At 43.7% G+C, this 7,117-nt stretch overlaps 1 pseudogene; it reads left to right on the forward strand.

Moving 5' to 3' along the window:
* The first annotated feature begins 585 nt into the window (after positions 1 to 585).
* Positions 586 to 703, forward strand: LOC124597436 (annotated as a pseudogene).
* The last annotated feature ends 6,414 nt before the right edge of the window (positions 704 to 7,117 follow it).

Below are 7,117 nucleotides of genomic sequence, written 5' to 3' on the forward strand. Positions count from 1 at the left end.
CACGAATTGTTTCCAAATCGTTGGACTGGACACAGAGGTTATGTACCCTGGCCGGCCCGTTCCCTAGATTTGACCGCCGCAGACTTTTTGTGAGGAAAGCTGAGAGACGCTATCTACAACGACCTACCAACAACACCCGATTATATGCAGCCTGCTGGGACATATTCAGTGAAACGTTAGGATGTATGTAACGGCCATTCCATAACAGACTGGAAGCGTGTGAGGTAATGTGCTAGATGTGGGGCCCTGGAAATATTCTAAGTAAGGAGTTGGCGTGGCCGCGCTGGGGCCTTTCGCTGGGCCGTGGCTCATTGGCAGGCACGTGGTGCCGAACGTTAACCAGGGTCCAGGGACCACGTGGCTGGGAATTCCGTGCTGACGCTGTGTCGATGAAGGAGACATGCCGGGAGTGCCAAAGATGGCGGACTTGGTGAAACATTAATGGCAGACATTTCACAGTTCGTACAGAAATTAATAGTAGCCAGATGAATCGTGATACCTCAACAAGAAACATGTACATTATCATTATTTGCACGACGATTCTGATGTTGTGAATAGATTTTCAATATCTTTATTAATTTAAAGGGCAACGGCCTTGCCGTAGTGGGTACACCGGTTCCCGTCAGATCACCGAAGTTAAGCGCTGTCGGGCGTGGCCGGCACTTGGATGGGTGACCATCCGGGCAGCCATGCGCTGTTGCCCTTTTTCGGGGTGCACTCAGCCTCGTGATGCCAACTGAAGAGCTACTCGACCGAATAGTAGCGGCTCCGGTCAAAGAAAACCATCATAACGACCGTGAGAGCGGAGTGCTGACTACACGCCCCTCCTATCCGCATCCTCAGTTGAGGGTGACACGGAGGTCGGATGGTCCCGATGGGCCACTTGTGACCTGAAGACGGAGTGCTTTTATTAGTTTAAAGTTTAGTATCTGACTGTAAATTATACAAGTAACACCCAGCAACGGATTTCCAAACTCTAAACGGTTCATCCGATTTTGTCGATCGACGTGTCTTTAGAAAGCTATTGGTGTAAATGTAAATTGGTATGAATTACAGGCATGTAACTTGAATAGTATATGAGTTCTTGGAGGTCAAAGTGGCCGATTACTATCGATCGCGACAGGCCATAAGTACTCCATAGTAACACGAAAAACGGTAGCAGCAAGATAATAAATATATTTATTGATCTATGTCTTTGTTTACACCCGAAATATGCTATTCATGAAGAAATTGCTCAATTATTAACTGTGTTTTAGAAAGCACAGAGACGTTGGGCTACTGGCCTAATTTTGCTTGCTATTCGTTTGATACATGTCTATTTAATTTGTTTATGTTTTTAATTATGTGTGTTAGAGCGTGTTTATGGTCCGGCGTAGAAATATTTATTTAATTTCAGGATATTTAAATGTAAATCCAGAATTTTGAAAGTGTTTCATTATGTTTGTGACTGTACATTGGCTTGAACACATGGTGGGAGCGCTCTAGCCAATCACAGCGCTCGTGCATAGGGAAACTGGATGGAAGTGGGGGGAGAGCATCGTTTCAGGAGTGGACAAGGGAGTGCTTAACAGGGCAGCCTGAGGAGGACAACAGGACACAGAGAGTCGCACGGGACGCAACGGACGCACGGTCGTGGCAGAGACTTGGAGAGTGTGGAGAGGTTGGCACGTGGATGCGGCAGATAGAAATACTTGGTAGTGTCGACTTGTGCACTTGTGAGATTTCTGTGGCTTCTGCAGTGAAGACGTAGTGTGCGTTTAGAAGTGAATATCTCGCGAGCTGTGGTGTTGTTCATAACTAATTATGTGCATTAGGAATCTATTGTTTCCCTGTTATTCAACTTACGTATATTTCATTTAATTGCTGGACCATTGACACCAATAAGTGTTTTGTAGAAATATATCACATTCTCAAAAGTACTTCTACTATTGTACTCATCATTTAAAGCCGTTAACATAGTACCTGCAGCTTTTCTTTAACTGCAAAATTTCTACATTCGCAATTGCCGAGTGATAGGAACCTTCGACCATTCGATTCATGTGTATTTTCATATTGTATACTGTAGACTCAGCAGTATTTGGCTTGTAATGAGGCAACTACGTATCCCAGCCCCTAGACAACTAAAACCAGCCAAAACTTTTAATACGTCAACATTGAGTCAGTGGGAACGTAGTTGAGGGCCACCACCACCTCATCACATTTATTATTTGAAAGCCCACAAGCATATATTACTGCTGCCAGGTGGTCATTTTGAACACAATCTGGGATGGTCAATTTTCTCGTTACTGGTCAGAATCCACACAACTAGTGCATGCACTTGTAATGTTTTTTTAGTTTGTGCTACCATAAGCATTGTACAAGTGTCATAGAGGGAACTTTTCAAAATACCATATCTCGTAAACGACTCACACTAGAGTCCTGCAACAAACACAACTGACATTCTAATTTACCGCACTTTTTCGTTTATTAAATGTAGACTGGCAATTGCAAGGAAAGCGTTTCTGAAGAAGAGAAATTTGTTAACGTAGAGTATAGATTTAAGTGTCAGGAAGTCGTTTCTGAAAGTATTTGTACGGAGTGTAGCCATGTATGGAAGTGAAATATGGACAATAAATAGTTTGGACAAGAAGAGAATAGAAGCTTTCGAAATGTAGTGCTACAGAAGAATGTTGAAGATTAGGTGGGTAGATAATGGGGAGGTATTGAATAGGATTGGGGAGAAGAGAAGTTTGTGGCACAACTTGACTAGAAGAAGGGATCGGTTGGTAGGACATGTTTTGAGGCATCAAGGGATCACAAATTTACCATTGGAGGGCAGCGTGGAGGGTAAAAATCGTAGAGGGAGAGCAAGTGATGAATACACTAAGCAGATTCAGAAGGATGTAGGTTGCAGTAGGTACTGGGAGATGAAGGAGCTTGCACAGGATAGATTAGCATGGAGAGCTGCATCAAACCAGTCTCAGGACTGAAGACCACAACAACAACAACAACAAAAACAATGTCAAAAATACACTTTATAAGTATTATTACAATCTGTTGATTGGCTAACACTGCGAGCACCTGACTACCAATCCATTCCGCGGAACCCGCACATCAATGTCACTTTCCATTTCGGCGATATTTGCGGTGCAAGTCTTTGTGATTCAGCCTGTATAATGGACGGCACTGTGTCAAGCAGTACACTACCAATGCTGCAACCGAACGTTATGGAATTGTTTTTCGTACTCACCAGCACTGACTTAGTTTTTTCTATTGCCATTCGTCACACAAACTAGAAAGTTTGTCTATCTTGTACCTTCCTAAAATCACTCAACGACGACATCATCGCGTATACGACAGCGTCATCAGCAAACAGCCCGAGGTTACCGTGCCCCCTGTCCGTCGGATCTTTTATGTACAGTATATCTGGAATAAGAGCGATCCAAATCACTTCCTTTGGGCAGTCCTGACGATTCCTTTCTCTCTGATGAACACTCGCGTCGCGAGCAACTTACTAGATTCTGTTATTTACGAAGTCTTCGAACCCCTCAGATGTCGTACGTTCGTACCATCGTTAACACTTTGCAGTGGGGCAGCGTGTCAAACGCTTTCCGGAAATCTATTAGGTCTACAACTTTGCTTCCGCCGTTTTGCAGTAGACAGCTTTAGTGGAAAGTAGTGGCGCAAGTCGTGGGTCGTAAGTGTCATACAGTAAGCTTAGGCATTTGAGAACATAACGCCATCAAAATATTAGTCGACTTTTGATTGCATTCTCAGCTGAACATGTCAACTTACGAGCCCAATTCTCCGCATCTGCGGGAGGTTTTAATTTTCCGCTTAGATATGAAGAAATCTGCGGCTGAGGCTCAAAAAAGCTGGGTAACAGCTATAATGAGACGCCTGTTAGTTACAGAACTTTGCAGAAAATGGTTTCCATGCTTCAAGAACGGTGACTGTGACGTTGAAGACCGGCGTGGTTGTGAAAAAGAGAAAGCTTTCGATGCTACTACAACCGATGGGAACAATCACAGGAGATCGTTATCGAAAACAATTGATGTGTTTGAGCCGATCACTGGAAGACAAACGGCCACAATACAGCGATAGAGATGAGAAGGTGATTTTGCAACATCACAGTGCTCGACCCCATGTCGCAAAACCCGCTTAAAAATACCTGGAAACGTTGAAATGGGAAGTCTTGCCCCACACGCAGTATTCTTCAGACATAGTTTCCTTTGATTACCAACTTCTTAGTTCAATGGCACACGACCTGGCTGCCCAGCGCTTCCTGTCATTAGAACAATTGCAAAATTGGATCTATGCATGGATCTTGTCCAAAGGCGCCCAGTTCTTCCTCCGCGGGATTCGTATGCTTCCCGAAAGATGGGTGAAAGTAGTGGCCAGCTATGGCCAATACTTTGAAACGTAAATTTTTTGTAAGATTCTCACAATAAAGCCTCGAACTTTGAGAAAAAAGGGCGGAAGCAAAGTTGTAGCCCTAGTAGGAATACGGAAACTACCTATTGCCCGTCATCCATGGTTAGCAGGACATCATGTGATAAAAGGGCAAATTGAGTTTTGAAAGAGGGATGCTTCCCAAATCCGTGCTGGTTTATGGACAGAAGTTCTGTCACAACGAAATTTGTTACATTTGGACTCAGAATATGTTCAAGAATTCTGCAGGACACTGGTCTGTAGTTTTGCTGTTTCTTTTTCCCTTCTTATGTACCCGCATTTTTTCCAGTCTCTTGGGACTTCGCGACAAATGCAAGATTAGTATGGGGCTCATGCCGTAGAGTTCTCTTTGTAAAATCTATCTGGGATTACATCTGGACCTGGCGACTTACTTATTTCAAGTCTTTCAGTGGATTATTTCTTAAAAACGAGGTTTAAATGGCTTCAGTTTGGTGACGAAGAGAGTCCATAAGTTTCACTGACTGTGTCATATCCAGCAGGAACTTCTGAGTGATGTTTAAAGCTCTTACAGCAGCGCCTGCCACGACGTGCCAAACTTCATGCGAGCCGCGGCGGTGATTCTCAGCTTTGCTTGTTCCTTCTCGGAAGTACCCGGTACAGCGCGAAAATTCATTTAGCATTGCGATGCGGCGTTTTTTGGTCTCTACAACTCTCTGAGTTCGGCAGAATCGTGGTATGAAGGACATTCACAGAGATCTAGTAGTTGTTTGCAAGAAAAAGGGTAGTTTAGCGTTCTATTGTGGCAATCCTTTAAGCAGAATGGGAATGACAAAAAAAAGGAATGAGAATTCTCAGTTCGCATAATCAACAGATCCTGCATATTTGCTAAAGAAATCAGTGGCACGAATAGTAAAATTTCTGAAGGTGCACACATTATTCCATTGTCAGTTGGAACCGTTTACATTGAAACTGAACGAAGAGTATGGATACCTCATGTATAACTGGAAAGCCGGTTTGTTAAATCAAGGAGCATGACTAGAACGATTTTTCAATTTAACACTCGCTTTTATTGAATGGATTGTAGACTTCCAACTGTAAGTGGACTTGACTGCGCACTGCCAGCAGTAAGACGCTGCAAGGTAACTTCTTTCTGATTTGATGAAAGAATTACGAGGATAGTTTTATAAAGATTTTGAGGACAGTGTCAATCTTACGCCAGTTTCCGTGTTGTCTTCGAGACCGTTGCCCGTTTCAGTTGAAAGCGCCACTGTGCATGTGCTTATCGCAACTGATTGGCCTGCAAGGTTCAAATGGTTCAAATGGCTCTGAGCACTATGGCACTTAACTTCTGAGGTCATCAGTCCCCTAGAACTTAGAAATACTTAAACCCAACTAACCTAAGGACATCACACACATCCATGCCCGAGGCAGGATTCGAACCTGCGACCTGCAACTCTAGTTTTAATGACAAACCTTTTTATGTTAAAATTGTTCAGGATATCTAAATTGCTTTTCGCAAATAGAGTTTCTAAGTCTCCATAATGAAGTTGCAAAGTCCTACGATATTTCGATCGACATATTTCTGTGAAACAACTTTTTGCGATTTTGAAACATATTAAGTCACGATTACGTGGCAACGTGAGTGCGAAACTCTGTGAAACTGTCTGCATCTGTCAGCATGGCGACGGTCTGTATCAGATAAAAATTATATCTTCTGTGCGCCAAAACTAATATAATAGTAGTGAAAATTTGTTGTTTTTTGTGACCTATGTTGTTGAGAAATGTGAAATATAAAACCAAATAGTATGCAGTCCGACTGCACTGCCATTTCAATGAGGCGCGTTCGCAGTTTTCCCCTCCTCCTCCTCCTCCTCCTCCTCCTCCTCGTACTAAGACAGCGTGGCGTGGCATGGCGTGGAATGGAGGTGAGGGAAATGTGAAGCGAGGCTCTGTGCTTTGTCTTGGCACTCGAGCCCGAGCACAGACCCCGAGCCGAAATCTTGACTGCCTTGTCTTAGAGCTACTGTTCTGCTGCGATGTTGACTGCTACGTTTCCGCTGTTGTTCCAACAGTTATACAGTTGAGACTCGGTTATTTAGTGGGTTAATCGATGTCGATGGGATGCCAGTGTGTTCTTCGAACAAGGAGCCTATACGTACAGCCTTGTGGACATGGCAGTCATCATCTTGGAAGATGGGGATGTCCTCAGCATACTCCTCATAGAGGTGTTAAAGAAATGGTAGTACATTGTAACCCAGAACGTTGGTTCATGTTCACTGTAACCCGAATGAATGGCTCCAAGTCATGAAACGAAAAACACTCCAGACCAGTGAAGACCCTTCACACATTGCGACTTAAACACCTCATTAGGTCGTCAGTGCAATCGAGGCCCTTCCTCATCTGGAAACAGGTAAAATTGCAGTTCGTCGGACCACATTACATGCCTCTATTGAGCTACTGTCTATTTCCTGTGCTGTTTGGTCCTTGGAAGTTGGGCAGTTTTATGTGGAGCATTGAGCAATTTGAGATGTACGCGAGACCAAATGTTCATTGCATGTATTTTTTTTTTCTTTTTTAGTCATCTGTCTTCTGACTGGTTTAATGCGCCCCCCACCCCGGCACGAATTACTCTCCTGCGCCAACCTCTTCACCTCGGAGTAGCACTTGCAAACTTGCAACCTACGTCCTCAATTATTTCCTGGATATATTCCAATCTCTGTCTTCC

The sequence above is a fragment of the Schistocerca americana genome, chromosome 2 (assembly GCF_021461395.2).
Source record: "Schistocerca americana isolate TAMUIC-IGC-003095 chromosome 2, iqSchAmer2.1, whole genome shotgun sequence".
NCBI classification, from domain to species: Eukaryota; Metazoa; Arthropoda; class Insecta; order Orthoptera; family Acrididae; genus Schistocerca; species Schistocerca americana.